The 18,119-nt window shown below is 35.7% G+C and overlaps 1 protein-coding gene across 2 annotated transcripts in view; it reads right to left on the reverse strand.

The window, feature by feature from the left end:
- The window catches only part of LOC114328131 (TRPL translocation defect protein 14), a 220,050-nt gene that overhangs the window by 105,414 nt on the left and 96,517 nt on the right, over positions 1–18,119 (reverse strand). The gene's annotated exons all lie outside the window — the stretch shown is intronic.

An 18,119-nucleotide genomic window follows, 5' to 3' on the forward strand; every position in this document is an offset into this window, starting at 1 on the left:
ACAATAAATAAAAAAATATGGCATCAATAAACCATTGCCGTTGTGCTTATTTTTATTTATACAGTGAGTTAAACTTGTTACGATTTTCATATAAAATTGGTTATAACTTTGTAAATACCCTGTATAACATAAACAACCTTTATATTTTGAAAGTAACAGGATCTATTTGTTTAGGATTAAAACTAGTTGTAATTCATTGAAGGGTCTAAAAGGGTCTAGGTCCCCTCTTCAACTTGTTGTGGTCAACTTATCACAGCGTCTAAACAGCGTTTCAATCACAGCAACTTGTCATCACAACTAGTTGCTGTGACTTATCGCTGTGTTTAAACGACTGTTTAGACGCTGCGATTCAATGCGATACCACCTTCAACCCAACTCCAACTTTGATAAGTTGTGCGATGCACCGTTTACACACAATGATAAGTTGCAACAACTCGATTGACCTTGATAAGTTGTTTGATTTATCGCTGTGTTTAAACGACCCTTTACACTTTTTATCGAAAAGTTGAAAATGGCGGAGATATTGAACAAAAACAATTGCTACAAAATCAATCAGGTCTTACGCTCGCACCATTACCACATACGTACTACCTTAAATATTGATTTTATCAAAAAAATGAACGGCATCAAAATTGTACAAAATTTAATTCTCTTCATTTTTGTATAGGTAAATATTTGTTGTACAACTAATAATAAACGAGATAATTCAATAATTATGCTACAACTGTCCTCATAACTCGGAAAATATCGACCGCACGAAAAAAATTATAATAAATGAAATTATAGAAAATCGCATTTTCAACAATTTCAGTTTCTACACTTTTTGTCAAAAAATTGAAAATGGCGTAGATATTGAGCAAAAACGGTTCTCGTTTAAAATCAAGATGGCGGCTAACGCAACGGTGGAATTCAGTCGAGATTTTAAATTTTTACTAATATTGGCTCTCCCTAAAGATTAGAAAAATAAAATTTGGGGCAGCTCCTAATGCAAGGTCAAATGCTATCCCGACTGGGCTATAGAGAAAACTATTACAGAATTTGGAATAACAACAAGAAGGGCCATTATTAATAGGAGTGTACAAATACTAGCGTATTGAGATGACATTGATATCATGGCAAGAAGAAAGGCGGACCTGTGTCAATCGTTCACGGCACTGGAAGCAGCAGCAAAAAGAATGGGGAAAGTTAATATTAATAAAACTAAGTATATGAAGGTCTCAAATAACAATCAAGAAGCAGAACCTGAAGATCTAACGGTTGGAACATATACTTTCGAAGGAGTAAGACAGTTCCTATATCTAGGCTAACAAATCAATCAAAGTAATACAGTAACTGCAGAAATTAACAGAGGTATATATATATATATATATATATATATATATATATATATATATATATATATATATATAGCAAACAGAGCATACTATGGATTAAAGAAACTTTTAACATCCAAAATAGTCACAAAAAGAACAAAAATATTGATATACAGAACTCTAATCAATCTCGTTCTCACTAATGTCAGAAACGTGGACGATAACAAAAAGTGATGAAGAACGGTTAGGCTTAGGTTAGCTTTACCACCTTTATAGTGAGCCTAGTAATGGTAGATCTATCAAAATAAACAGGTGGAAGACGACTTGCGAGTGTTAGGAGTAAGTGATGTTGATTGTAGTTTCTTTCCAGTATTCGTTACAAATCGTTACTTTGATTACTATGATTACTTTTGTATTTAAGTACCGGTAATCATATCGAGAATCGTATTTCTCAGTAGGTAGGTATTTTGTATAGGTATTCCGATATAACAACGACCTTCATCGATCAGTTTAAGGGATAAAAATGATTTGATTACTTTTGTTACTTTTGTATTTGGGTACCGGTAATCATATCGAGAATCGTATTTCTCAGTAGGTAGGTATTTTGTATAGGTATATATATATATATAGATCTAGATAAAAATATAGGGTTCTCGAATTCGATCTTTGTTAATGACATACATTACATATTTTATCTCCATTATATCCATTTCATCTTATATCTTCTCCTCACCCTCACAGTGTGAGGCTCTGAGGCTCACACCCTTAAAACGCTTCATACAGATAACGATAATTGATAACACTCGTAAAATACCGGTCCCGTCTGTTACTCGCTGGGATACGATTGGTAGAAAGTAATCAAGTGTACTGGTTGTAGACACAATAGTCGTTACTCGCTCTGATACGATTGGTACGAAGTAATCAGAGTAATCAAAGTAGATACAATAGTCATTACTCGCTCTGATACGATTGGCACGAAGTAATCAGAGTAATCAAAGTAACGATTTGCCTCTCTGTATAGTAATCGTTACTTTCGGTATTCGTAAGTAACGAGTATACTTTGCAACGAATAGATACTTTTTCAACATCTCTATTAGGAGTACGAAATTGGGAAACCAATGCGAAGAAAAGAAGGAATGGAAGCTGATTCTGGAACAAGTCAAGATCCACCATGGGTTGTAGAGCCAATGATGATGATGTGAAAGGGATATATGCGCATATTTGCTCCGTTTTCTGTTGCTAGCCAAAAGTCCCCTCCCTCCTCGTATCTCGTTTTCTGCATTGATATGTATGGTCAATACTTTTGTAAGGAACGGAGGCCTGGACATTCAACATAACACTGATGAATGAGTTTGAAGCCTTTGAACTCTGGCTTTATTGAGGGAGCTTGAAAATACCTTGGACAACCCACACCACCAACGAAAATGTTCTGAGGAGAATAGGTGCAGATAGGGAGCTGCCCAAGTATCATAAAAGTTACAAAAGTTAGCTACCTGGGACACATAATGAGAAACGAAAAGTACCGCCTCGTGCAACTGATCATCCAGGGTAGGATTGAAGGAAAGGTAGACGCCAGACTTCATGGCTTAGAAATATCAGAGACTGCACCGACCTTCATTTAACATCTTTGTTTAGAGCCACATTGGACAGAGGCAGATTTTCCAGTATTTGCCTCCACTAACGGAGACACTACCACAAGAAGAAGATACTTATAATACAAAGATACTTATAATACATAGTGAAATTTTGAGGGAGAAAATAAACGGACGTATTGTTCTCAAATAGTCATAACAGGTGACGTAATAGTGACAGATGACGTTATAGAGCCACTTTGACCGATAATTTTAAATGGGACCTTTTGGCAAGTGATATCCACAATACCGTCCTTGGCTCAGGATCAAGATATCAATTTCTCCGAATGGTTAAAAGCCCAAGTACAGGCTATGAGAGATTCAATGATAATCTACTATTAAAAGTCCCTTACAGAGCTACATCAAAATCACAGAACGTTTTCGATCTAAAAAGATCACCATCAGTGCTGCTAACAGGTTTATAACATGCTGCGGCACCAAAATATGTGGGTAAAACCCTTTAAAAGTTGAACAATTATGAAAAATTTACGTTGTTTTAATAAAAATTATGGTTAAAATTGTCCTAGATATACCCGGTTGCAAAAATTTGCAACTTTTCAGTTCCTCAGTTGTACTATCCGTAATGTGAAGACATATCCTCCAGACTTGAGCAACCTACCTGTTATGTGGGAAGTCCTGTGATGCCTGGTGCTATATCTAGGACAATTTTAACCATCACTTTAGATTAAACATAACAATGTAAATTTTCATAATTGTATAACGTTTAAAGGTTTTTACCCACTTATTTTGGCGATTCAGCATGTTATACACCTGTTAACAGCACTGCTGATAATCTTTTTACACCGAAAACGTTCTGTAATTGTTATGTAGCCCTTTAAGAGACTTTTAATAAATATATAGATACATTTTATACAGTTGTAAAGAAGCAGGGATCGACGGAATAGATGTTGAAATTATTGAAATATCTTGGACAACAAGGTAAACAAGAATTAAATGACCTACTAAATTTAGCGTGGACAAACAAAAAAATCCCAGAGGATTGGAACATTGCAATAATACTGCCTATACACAAAAAGGGAAACACTAAAGAGTGCAGTAATTATAGGGGTATATAACTTCTCTGCTCAGCGTTGAAAATCTACGAAATTAATCTAGAAAAGAATCTACGAGAAATAGTCGAGCCTCGACTAGCAGATATACAAAATGGAATAGACCATCACACAGCGTACAAGATCATACATTTACACTACAGCAAATCACTGAAAAAACACTGTTAAAAAACGATACACTGTACCTGGCGTTTTTAGATATGAAAAAGGCGTTTGACATGGTCAATAGGGAAGGAATATGGCAAAGCCTGATAAACAAGGAAGTAGACGAAGAACTTGTAAGTGTAATAAAGAGTTTGTATGTCAACACAAAAAACCAGATCAGGACAAGTAACCTAATGTCAGGCGAGTTTTCTAATAACGATGGGGTTAGACAAGGTGGAGTGCTGAGCCCACTGTTATTTATTTCTGTTATGGATGAAGTTATTAAAAAGTGTTGGAAAAAACTAAAAAATGCACTAAAGGGTATAGAAATCTGCAGCAAATAAAAATTGAAGCCTGTGCATTTGCTGATGACATTGTTTTAGTTGCAAGAACTGAAAAGCCTCTCGCAGATAACATAGGAATCTGGGCAGAAGAACTAAAAAATTAAAACTTAATAATAAATATGGAGAAAACTAAAGTAATGACAATAGCCAACAAAGAAGCGACTGTAAAAATTGAAATCGAAGGGCAAAAAATCGAGCAAGTAGACCTCTTTTAAGTATTTGGGAATAATGTTAAACAACAAAGGTACACAAGAAGATGAAATTGGAAACAGAATAAAATTGGCAACGAGAACTTATTATTCACTGTATAAAAATTTCCTAAACAAAAAGGACATATCGAGAAAAACCAAAATGACAGTATTAGGTCTGGATCCCGCGTATGAAAAAAAAGTTGATTAGTAGCAAGCTGAAAATTTGTTAATAGCTTAAGGGTGTCTAGTCGGCCAAACTTTGATATATAGGAATACTGGAACAGGGGAAGTTTTAATTGTGGAACAGGTTAAAAATTTGGAACGGTCAGACCACGAAAACGTCACATGTATATTGTCCGACAGAACTTCCAATTGATTTGTTACTCTTTCATTAAACTCTCATGCAAAAATCAGGCTGCTATTTATCACCAAATGGGAATTATAATGAGTGGAACACGTAGAATATGTCAAATGACAGGAATTATGACAGGTGATAAATATAGCAGTCTAATTTTTGCATGAGAGTTTAATGAAAGGGTAACAAATCAATTGGAAGTTCTGTCTGACAAAATACATGTGACGTTTTCGTGGTCTGACCGTTCCAAATTTTTAACCTGTTCCACAGCTAAAACTTCCTTTGTTCCAGTGTTCCCACATATCAAAGTTTGTCCGACTAGACACCCTTAAGCTATTAACAAATTTTCAGCTTGCTATTAATCAACTTTTTTTCATACGCGGGATCCAGACCTGTATATAAAACCGTATATATGCCAATTACAATATATGGGGCAGAAAACTGGGTACCTACTAAATGACAGACAAAGAAAAAGATTACAAGCTACAGAAATGAGATACTTGAGAAAAGTGGTGGGAGCAAGAAGATTAGACAAAAGAAGAAACGAAGATATAAGACATGAACTACAGGTAAAATCGCTCAACGAAAAAGTTGAAGAAAAGAAGTTAAAATGGGCTGGACACATGATAAGAATGAGTGGTGACAGATAAGTGAAAATGACATGGAAGGCCAAAGCAGTGGATAAAAGCACGAGGGGCAGACCAAGGATAAGCTGGAACACTAGTGTAAACGAAATACTTAAGAAAAAAGGAACATCGTGGCAAGAAGCAAAAGTTTTAGCAGCAGATAGGAAGACGTGGCGTAAATTTGCAGAGAGTATCATATAAAGGAGAAATCCTCGACACCTAACGGTAAAAGAGGCAATCGATTATGTATGTATTTTATATAGGATTTTACTAAATAAATTTTTTGTGATTAATGGTATACCTACAGCCAGCTACAAGAAATTATTTTCTTTGTGGATTTTGCTTATGTTAATATCTCAAGAAGTAAGTGATTAGCCACATTAAATTCTAGTGAATAGCTAGAGAATGGAATATATATGCAAAATGCATCTTTTGCATATCTGGCATATTTTGCATAAATTTCATATTTTTACAGAAAATTGCATAATATTTATCTGCATATTTTTATAAAAAAAAAATGTGTAATGCCAATATTTTCTGAATATGTCGACCTATTGTCGAGGTTTTAAGTAAACTGGGAACAAGAACAATTAACAGTCCTAATTCGGGTTTTCGGCAATTTTAATTCATTTTGTGCCCGTTTTTCGTGCCGGTGAGTGTATTTTCCAGATTCTTGCATCTTAAACGAGATGCTGTGCATATATTTTACGTTTACAAAAAATTGATGATATTGAATAGGTTGATTGTGTGTTTGTTTTTCGTAAAAATCCCAGAATGTGCCTCTAAATTTCCAACTAGTGTCTATCATACAATAGTTTACTTAGCAAACTTTCAACGTGACTTCTAAAAATACGCTCAATGACTTGACAGCCTGCCAATGGGATAAGGATCTTATTTATATAATTAATTGTCTCAGACACTGACCTTCCCATTATTCTTTTTTTTTTGTTTATAACAATCGCAACTGTTTTATAACGACATTTGAAGGCGGGGGTTTTTCGATAGTCCAATCGATGGTGTAGATAAAAACTGGATCATTTGTCTGCCTTTATTTCTGTCTGTCTGTCGTTTTAATCCCATTTAAGAGGAAAGGATGCGGTTTTCTTGATATAGATTCTATTTATGGAAAGTCGGCGGTTTACGAGTATTGTAAAAATACCTACTTTATGTAAAAACACATTTGATATTGACCCAGACAGTGGAGTCAAAAGATGATCCTATAAATACAAAAAAATTATACTGAATAACAACGAATTGGAATACCCCAGAAAACAAAGCCAAACTTGCACTTGCAAGCACATGTAGTATGTTCTTTAAAGGTAAAATATTGCAAAACCTCTAAATTTTAAAGAATTGCTTGGATTGACATGAAATTTGGCATACACATAGCTAACAAGTCAAAGAAAAAAGTGATATTGTGCCGATGTGTGCTTTTGTCCTAGGGGTGAGTTTCACTCCGTTTTGGAGGTGAAAAATATATGTTCGAAATAAGTCCGGAAATGGATAAAATGACTTAATTTCAAGCAACTTTTGTTCCATAAAGTTTTTTAACCAAAATAATCGCGTTTTCAGACGGTTTCTCGCAAATAACTCAAAAAGTAAGTATTTGGTCGAGAAAAACATTCTTATCAAAAATATAGCACGTAAAAAAGTGAAAAACATGGTGTATATATTAGGTCACTATACCTAGTAGAAGCAGAGTTATAGCTAATGGAAAATAGGTTCATATTCGTCAAATTCCAAATCGAATATTTTAACGTGCCATAACCAAAAAACGAAGCACTTTTTTGGGGAAAACTCATTTTAACTTTTTTAAAGTGTTTAAAAAAATGCTTATTTTTGTTTTAAAAAAAAATTTTAGCATCAAAAGTAAACAACTTACGATCAAAATAAAGTTACTCCCTTTTTTTTTGGTAAGAAATCGGGAAAATCGTCCCCAATTAGCATTTCAAATGAACTTAATTGTTACCACTTCACAAGTTTTTTACTCGTGTACGTATTGATCATATGATCTGTAAGTTTTATCGGTTCAAAGTCCTTATTTTTGAAAGAGCTGTAGTTAAAGGGCTTGAACGAGTCACTTATCACGAGTGTAGGCAAATTTAGAAAAACCGAATCTTAACCAATTTTTGTCTTACAGAAAAACAAAAAATGCAAAATATTCAGAAAAGTAAAGCTGACTTTTTTATTGTTTACGATTTTTGGTATCTTGAACAATTTTTAAGTTATTTTGAAAAAAAGCATTTTTTTAAAATTAAATTTTTTAAAATTTTACTTTAAAACCAAATTTTTTTAAGATTAAGCACGATTGTATCGATGAAACTTACAGATTATATAAACACAACATAAGTAAAGTAACTTGTGAAGCGGTAACGATTAATTTCATTTAAGTTGCTAATTGGGGGGTGATCTTCCTGATTTTCTTTTGCCAAAACAAAAGGAACCAACTTTATTTTGAGCGTAACTTGCTTACATTTGATGCTAGAAATTTTTTTTATAAAAACAGAAATAAAGCTTTTTTAAACACTTTAAAAAAGTTCTAATGTGTTTTCCCCAAGAATGCTTCACTATTTGGATATTTCACATTGAATTATTCTATTTGGAATTTTTCGAATATGAACCTATTTTTCATTAGCTTTAACTCTGCTTTTGCTAGGTATAGAGACCTAATATATAATACACCGTTTTTTTTTTCACTTTTTGATAGGCTATAGTTTTGCTAAGAATATTTTTTTCGACAAAATGCTTACGTTTTGAGTTATTTGCGAAAAACCGTCTAACACCGTGGTTATTTTGTTGAAAAATGAACATATTCACTTGCACATAACTCGAAAAGTATTGATTTGGTGAAAAAACTCTATAGAACAAAAGTTGCTTAAAATTAGTCAGTTTATCCATTTCGGGACTTATCTTGGACATATATTTTTTCACCCCCGAGATATGGTGAAACTCACCCCCAGGGCAAAAGCACACATCGGCACCCTATCACTGTTTTCTTTGACATGTTAGCTATGCGTAAGCCAAATTTCATGTCCATCCAAGCGGTTCTTTAAAATTTACAGCAAAAACCGTCAAAGAATATACTATTGAAAAATCGAAAAATTATTGACCGTTACCTTTTAACTGGAATAGCTGGAAGAAGTCAATAGAAAATGTGTACATCTCGTGGGTATCGAAATTTTTATTACTTATTTTTTCATTAATTTCAATATTGTGAAAGAACTACGCATTTTAGATGGAAAAGTTCATGAGACCACACAGGTAGAAGAGTGTTAGGAAGACCTACTACAAGATGGATTTCAGATTACAGGAATCTGCTAAAAACAAATGCCGAACTGATTTTTGAAAGAAATGATCAGAGATAGAAATATTTGGAAATGGACACACGACCTGACGAGGACCACTACTCTTTCTCTCTCTCTCTCGATCTCTCTCCGGGGGCTTACGACTGAAGAGACAGAAAGATGGAAACCTGTCCATCAGGATATCCTATACCAGAGTCTCCTTTGACCTTTGGGGTGTACAAGCAGTATAAAAAGGGTATGACGATGACCAGAGGTTGTAAGAAGTGATTCTTTCCCGAAGAAGTGATTGACAATGACCAGATGGTTGTAAGAACTCATCTCTAGATTTCTAGATTACCTCTAGATCTTTTCTTCTTTTCCCAAGAAGAGTTGTCACCTATTTAATCCAGAAGAAGTGATCAACAGTGACCAAAGGGTAGCTGAAGAAGAGATCTACAGCTAAGCGATCACTTCTTACAAGCCTCTGATCATTGTCGAACACTTGTTCGGGGTACGTATAATACATCATACAGGCAACAAATAAATAGATGACGACTCTTCTTCGGAAAAGAAGAAGATATCTAGAAATAAGCGATTAATTCTTACAACCATCTGTCATTGTCAATCCATTTTTCGGGAAAGAAGAAATGTAGAGATAAGATAAGAGTTCTTACAACACTCTGGTCATTGTCGATCACTTCTTGTATACCCCCAAGGTCAGAGGCTCTTCTGGTCATCAACATCGCAGACTCTGATGGACAGGTTACCAAAGAGCTCCAGCTCCAGAGCACCCACTTGCTAATCTACTGATGGATAATGTGATTCCATGGGTCCTTGCATAGAATATTTCTTTTTATTTAAACAAAGCGAAATCTAAAAGACAGAAGTAGGTACTATAGATTTCTTCGGTCGGAGAGCAAATTTTGATTAATACCTTTAATGTGAGCGTTCTACAATTTGCAAGGCACGCAGAGCGATAAATAGCATACATGAGAGAATCTACACTATGCATTCTACGGTTCATCTCGTACTGTACATCTCGTAACGCGACAGTTCGTAACCGGACAAATAGTAACGGACAATTCGTAACAGCGACAGTTCGTAACGGCGACAGTTCGTAACTATACAAATTCGTAACGTCCAAATTGAATTATTCAGTTTATTTTTGTTAACGTGGAAACTAACTGACTGTGAATTATTACAGTTATAAATGAAATTATGTTTATCAATTTAACCAATCAGTATCATCAAATCAGTATCACAAGGTTTATCATAATAACAGGTATTATAATCTTTCTAATAATAAAACACTGAAAACGTTTGTTTTCTATATTTCCACAGAATTTATTATAACTAAGTGACTACAGCTGTTTCGGCAGAGTGCCTTTCTCAAGTGATAAAGTTTACAATGTGTTTGCCTTTTTAAGTCTTCAAGTGAAGAGGTTGAGGAGTGGGGAGCTGTTTGTCTCGAGTTGGTCATTCAGAATTATATCTGTATTTTTCAGTTTATTAATTTCCATAGATTCTAAAAAAGATAGCTTAAGGCCTTTATTTTGAATATGCAGAATTTGAAACTCTTCATTGAAAGAATGATTATGATCTAGAAGGTGAAGTGCGTATGTAGAAGTGTCTGTTTTTCTATTGTTGAATGCCCTTTTGTGTTCTGCTATCCGTTTGTCAAAAGTTCTGCCAGTTTGACCGATGTACGTTTTCGGACAGTCACCACACGTTAGTTTGTACACACCACTCTGTAGTTGCTTTCTCTTTCGGCTTTTATTGTTCTTAATATATTTGCTTAAGTTGTTGTTAGTTCTGAAAGCTGGTGTTATTCCTTTCTTTTTTATGTACCTGGCTATTTTTGTTGTTATCTTGCCAGTATATGTGAGAGAGCAGAAGGTACTGGGTTCTTTCTGTGGTGGTGGATACACTAATTTCAGGGCTTTCTTATGGAGTTTTTGGTTTACAATTTTGTTAACTGTTTGTTCGTTATAGCCGTTGTTTACTGCTATTTGTTTAATGTTTAGTTCTATCTCGAAGTTATTTTTTGTCATGGGAATTTCTGTCAGTATATGTATCATGCTATGGTAGGCTGCTAATTTGTGTTGTGTAGGATGGGATGATGAATTGTGTATAGTTGTGTCAGTATGGGTAGGTTTATGATATACGGAGAACTCATGTTTGTTGTGTAGTCTGGAAATCGTTACATCTAGAAAGTTTATGGAGTTATTCTGTTCTGTTTCTATTGTAAACTTAATATTATTATGAAGTGAATTAATATATGATAGAAATTGGTCAAGTTGTCTGTAAGTTCCTGTAAACCATACTAGTATATCATCCACATATCTCCACCAATATAAGAACTGTTTAAATACGGGATGTTTAGAAATTGTTGTTTCAAGTTGGTTCATAAATATATCTGATAGCAATGGTCGAATCCATTAATTATTATAATCTTTCCTTTACAAAATGTTTACTTAGAAAGTTGGGAATGTTTAAAGACGGTTGTCGGCTTAAAGATTTCACGAATTAGTTCATTATTACTTTGTTTAGGTATATGCAAATTTAAGGAACAATAATAATAGGGATAAACAAAAATATTGTTAAAAGTTTGTATGTATTTAAATATTTTCTTGTGTTTAAAGACTTTTATATATTCTGAAACACAAAATATAAAATGTGTTAAACATATTTATGCCGGTACTGATTCGTTAAAATGATAATAATTTCAATTATAACTGTAATAACAGTTAGTTTCCACGTAAACAAAAATAAACAGAATAATTCAATTTTGATGTTACGAATTGTCCGTTACGCATTTGAATAGTTACGAACTGTCGCCGTTACGAAGTGTTGCTGTTACGAACTGCCGCCGTTACGAGTTGTCCGTTACCACTTGTTCGGTTACAAATTGTCGCGTTACGAGATGTCTGGTCACGGCATTATACACCTGTCTACTTATCTGGTGTAAAATCTACTTGTCTATACTAAAATCACAATAAAAATGCACTAGAAATAAACAAACCAAGACACGTTGAATGTTACGAGGAGCACTCCCAAATCATGATTTACAATGTATATGTTATGGTAAGTGTGATTAATTGGAAATTATTAATAATTGCCGGCTACTATTAATACAAACCGAATAGCTAGGTAAAAGTAATAAATATGCCAGAATTAATCACATCGACCGGTAATTATTAATAAATCCCGGATTAGAACGGTAAATGTGATAAATTTCAATACCGTCAAGTGCGTAGAAGCTTGCGGAGTGTATTAGTCACTGCGACATACCAGAGCTAAATACGGCGCATAGCGCATACCACACCACAGTGTTAGTCAATTTGTAGTCGGGAGCGGCCCCTGTGTAATACGTTAGGTTTGTTCCAACTCGATACAAAACCGTTCTTGAATCGTGGCGCGCATGCGCAATATCGAATAATTATGCGCAGTAATACATTTTTCGTTACTGCGCATACTCGTAACCGTTCAAGAACGGTTTTGTATCGAGTTGGAACAAACCTACTATTTAATATAGATATTAAATCCATCCATCCAATGGCACTACAGCCCAAATCGAGCCTTGGCCTGCTTCAACAAGCTTCTCCAATCATTTCGATTTACCGCTGTTCTTTTCCATGAACGCGTTCCCAGGAAGTTCCTGGCATCCTCATCGATTTCGTCTTCCCATCTGTTTTTAGGTCTTCCAACAGGTCTTCTTCCCTGCATTCTTGCATTCATCAATTTTCTGGGGATTCTATTCTCATGCATGCGGACCACGTGCCCTGCCCACCGTAATCTCTGCAGTTTAGTGTGTTGTGCTAGAGTTGGTTCGCTATATTGCTCGTATATTTCTCTATTATACCTAATTCGCCAGTTGTTATTTTCACTTATTGGGCCCAGTATCCTACGTAATACTTTTCTTTCAAACACATCTAATGCATTGGCAGATTTCTGTGTCACCACCCAAGTTTCGCAGCCATAACTTACTATGGGCCTGATTATTGTTTTATATACCCGGAGTTTTGTTTTCCGGTGTACGTCTCGCGATTTGAATATGTGGCCCATCGCGAAATAGGCTTTATTTGCCAGCACAAGCCTTCTATTTATTTCCGGTTCTTCTTCATTGCTTGCAACCAGATCCATTCCTAGGTACGTGAATCTATTCACATGTTCTATATCGTCAATAAAGTGTTGTTGCGCCAACGTAGGTTTCTTCCGCTGCATTCATTGTTCTGCTCATTATGTTTATATCATCTGCGTATGCTGCTAATTGGGTAGATTTGTTTGTAAGTATGTTATTTCCGCTCACCGTCAACCGTCTAATTGCATATTCAAGAACAAGATTAAAAAGCGTTGGAGCCAGTCCGTCGCCTTGTTTCAGTCCTTGCGTTATCGTAAACGCATCAGTGATCTGTCCTTGAATACATACCTGTGCTTCTGTTTCTGTCATTGTCATTTGCACTAGTCGTATTAATTTTGATGGTATGCCAAATTCTTCCAATATATTAGGTAGAATTGTTCTATCTATTGAATCATAGGCTTGTTTAAAATCTACAAAGAGATTGTAAACGTCCATGTCATATTCCCATGCTTTGGCTAGTATTTGTTTAACTGTAAATAGTTGGTCAATGGTAGATCTATTTTGCCTAAACCCTGCTTGATATTCCCCGATGATTTTTTCCGTGAGAGGTTGAAGTCTTCGATTAAGGATGTTTGTGAATATTTTGTATCCCGAACAAAGTAAAGAGATGCCTCTATAATTCTGACACAACAGTTTGTCTCCTTTTTTATGAATAGGGCAGATTATACTTTTCTTCCATTGTTGGGGAATTTCTTCTTCTATCCATATCTCTCGTATTAGCTGGTACATCTGTTGTGTCAAATTCCTTCCTCCTTGCTTGAGTAGTTCTGCCGGTATTTTATCTATTCCCGGTGCTTTATGGCTTTTTTGTATGTGGATTGCCGTTTGGACCTCCTCTAGCGTTGGGGGTCTAGTTAATTCATTTTCTTCTCCATCTTCCCCCAGCTCTTGTTGTTGTACCTCCTGCCGTGCCTGCTGCTGCCTCTGTTGTTGTAATGGTGGTTGTGCCCCTTTGTTTAATACTTCCTTAAAATATGTCATCCAGGTTATCTTAATTTCGTCCATATTGCTAATGATTTCACCCTTCTTATTTTTGCAGAGGCTAGTCTTCGGTTTGTATCCCTGTCTTAAACGTTTAATAAGATGGTATGCACTACGTGTTTCGTTTTCCTTAAACTCACTCTCTATGTTTAGTATCCGTTGGTTTTCGTACTTTCTCTTTTTCTGCCTGCACAGTTTATCTGCTCTTCGTCTTTTGTTCTCAAATTCTGTTTTTCTCTCTCTAGTACGTCTGAGTATGTAATTCTTATGTGCTTCATTTCTTTCCTGTATAGCTTGTTTGCATTCTTCATCGAACCATGTTTCTTCTCTCCGTTGTGTCTTTGTTCCTAGGACTTCTTTCGCTGTGTTTAGTATGATACTGCTTATGGTGTTCCATTGATTTTCTATTGTGGAGTCTGCTCTGTTTTCTTCTAGTAATTTTTCATCCACTGTTCTCTCAAATCTTTCTTGTACCTCAGGGACTTTTAGGTTATCTAAGTTTAGTTTTTCTTGTTTTGGATATTTTTCCTTTACCTGTCGACTGATTTTGCATCTAAACCGTGTCTGCACTAGTAGATGGTCTGAGTCACAGCTTGCGCCACGTCTGCTTTTTACATCTAATATACTCGTCGCCATTCTTTTTTCAGTCAGTATATGGTCTATTTGATTTATTGTGTTTCCGTCAGGTGATATCCAAGTGCCCTTATGTATGTCCCGATGTGGGAAGCATGTCGAACTGATAATCATATTCTTTCCAGCTGCGAAATCTATTAGAAACTGACCATTCTCATTTGTGTCTCTATGCAAACTATGTTTCCCTATTACCCCTATGTGCTCTTCTTCTTCTTTTCCGATCTTGCCGTTTGTGTCGCCTATCACCATTTTAATGTCGTTTCTTGGTATTGAGTCATAGATTCGTTCTAGATCTTGATAAAAGGCTACCTTAGTGTCTTCTTCCTGTTCATTTGTGGACAATGTACATTTATAAGGGTTATGTTAAAGAAATGCGTTTTTATCCTAAGCTTGCAGATTCTTTCATTGGTGGCTTGAAAATCTGTTATCAGGTGCTTCATTTTATTATCTACGATAAAGGCTACTCCAAATTCTTTAGTTCCTTCATCTTTACCGCTATACAGTACAGTGTGTGTTTTAGTGTCCCGGATACCTTTTCCCAACCATTTAGTTTCTTGTACTGCAGTGATTCCTATTTTATATCTTTTCAGTTCGTGTAGAAGGATCCTCTGTGCTCCTGGTCTGTTTAGCGTTCTGACATTCCATGTCCCCAGCATAAATTCCATATTCCGTTGCCAAAGTCGTCGTCTTGATATTCGTCCATTCCGAGGCCTGTCTGAAGGTTTCGTAGTAGTACTTTTTTACAAGAATAGGTTACTGGCCTATCGCCTAACCCCCTTTTCGGAGGACCATTTCTCCCTTCCTCGTCAGCCCTGACCCTACTTTCCACTGGGGTTGGTTACCCAATCTCCGGTAAGGTTGCTCAGGTTCTCCAGGGATCACCCGTGCAGCCCAAGCCGCACTTCGTGGAGGTGAGGATAGGAATTGAGTAGGAGAGGCTAGAGATGCTAACTGGAAACAGCATCTTGTATTGCGCTTCACTACCCCATTTGAGATATTAAATACATAAGCCTAACGTAGGGTTAAAAACATCCTTACCTCCTAGTACCTTATCCGAAATCAAAAGAAAATTTATAGAGAAGCGATAATAGCCAGTACCGGCGCTAGGGTATAAGGCGCCCGCCTGCAAAACTAGCATAGGCGTCCTTCGGTTTCTTTTAAATTAGTATTTTGTATAGCACCAGAAGAAAAAAGCTCAATTTGGCGCCCCCCCAAACAGGGGCGCCCGCCTGCAGTGCATCCCTTGCAGGCCCGTTATCGCCGTCCCTGATAATAGCAGATCATTCTGATGACGCTGATGATGGAGCAAAGCACCGTGGTGATATGGAACTCAACAATACAACCGAGGATTCACAGTTAACGAATATTGAAGATAACACTAACAGCCCAATCGAACATAATGCGTGTGCGATAATTGCTGTCAATGAGGAAGACAATTTAAAGAAAATGGGGAGACGAAGAAGATGGCACTGCAATTGACAAAACTTCAAAACAAAATTCAGGAAACTCAGGATCTTGCTAAACAGTCACTTGTAAAAGAATCTGACAGAATCTTAAAGCATTATAATGATAGATACACTGTTAAAAAAAGGAGGTCAAAGTGTTAGAGTGCGAATTCCAGAAGTTAATAGAGCTAAGGCCGATAGCCGAAACATTATTGCCATTATTATTTCTGTTATAGATGAAAAACTATACAAGCTAGGCAATAAGCATGGCATTTAAACCAACTTCATGCAAGAAACGAATTTACCATCTGCTAGGAAACACTTATTTCAGTCAATGAAGCGCCTGATACTGAGATAAGTGAGATAAGTCTCAGTGAATGCGTTTGTAAAGATTCGAATTTAGGCAGTCAAGAATTCCGCCACTGGCGCCACTGCAATAATTGTAGTGGCCAATGCGATTAAAAACGCTGCAAATGCAAAAAATTAAGGGTTCTTTGTAATTCTAAACTAAGTGCCACAAGAGACTCCTATAAAAACAAGTAATTATAAAATAGTAACTTAAAGCCTAATGCGTGTGTATGAGTTTGTTTTTATTTATAACGTGTCTAGTTGAGTTTTTTTATTGATAAGTTATGTTTAAGTGTTTAACTTTATTATGAAATTTCATAAATAAACAATAGTGAAGCCCAAAATGCGTTTTTATTACATTAACCAGAATTGTTAGGAAAGTATTAATAATAGCCGGTAAATTTAATTATAAAGGCATTATTAATCACATTGACCAGCTGCTACGATTACTATTAATATTTACGGGTAATTATTAATACAGACCGGATTTATCACATCAACCGTAACATATATACATTGTAAATCCCAAATCATGATTTATAATCTATATACTCTATATACATTGTAGATCATGATTCGGGAGTGCTCCTCGTAATATTCAACGTATCTTGGTTTGTTTATTTCTATAATACATTTACAATCAAGATGCAGTAGAAATAAACAAACCAAGACACGTTAAATCAGTTAAATGCTACTAGGAGCACTCCCGAATCATAATTTACAATGTATATACATTGTAAATCCCAAATCATGATTTCAAAAGTTTATACATTGTAAATTATGATTCGGGAGTGCTCCTAGTACCATTTAAAATGTCTTGGTTTGTTTATTTCCACTGCATCTTGATTGTAAAATTAGTATAGTGCATTTTTATTGTGATTTTAGTATAGGTCTACTTATGTCTGTATGCCTTGCAAAATTTAGAAGGCTCAGATTGGGCAGTAATCAAAAATTTGCTTTCCGACCGAACAAAACTATACCTAGTACTTCTGTCCTTTAAATTTTTCTTTGTTTGAATGGATGTCGCTAATGCGTTCGATAGCAAATAATTCTTTATTATTTTGTTTACTAGACAGATGGATTTCATTTTGCTTCTGGGTACACCACAGACAGTTCTGACGACTCCAAAAGGAAGAAATATATGTCAATTGGTGGTAGCCCTTGAAACGGATTAAATCTTAAGTTGTCTCTTACTTACTTATTCCTCTTCACTCCATGCGGAGCATAGGGCGTCAACTGTCTACCTCCATTCTGTCCTGTCCTTTGCACTAATCTTTATTTCTGCGCAGGTTTTCCCAATAGCATTAATTTATTTTTCCACACTTCTTTTCCACGTTTCTACGGGTCTACCTGGTCTTCTCTTGCCATGTGGTGTGTATTCTAGGGCTTGCCTCGCTATGTCTGTATCAGGTCTTCTTAGTGTGTGCCACATCCAACTCCATTTCCTTTTGCATATTGTCTTAGATATAGGTACCTGGTTAGTTCTTGTCCATAACTCTTGGTTTGATATGCGGTTTGGCCAGTAAATGTTAAGAATCTTCCTTAGGCATTTATTTATAAACACTTGCATCTGTCCGATACATTTTCTACACACTTTCCAAGTTTCTGCTCCG

This window comes from Diabrotica virgifera, chromosome 4 (assembly GCF_917563875.1).
Source record: "Diabrotica virgifera virgifera chromosome 4, PGI_DIABVI_V3a".
Lineage (NCBI taxonomy): Eukaryota > Metazoa > Arthropoda > Insecta > Coleoptera > Chrysomelidae > Diabrotica > Diabrotica virgifera.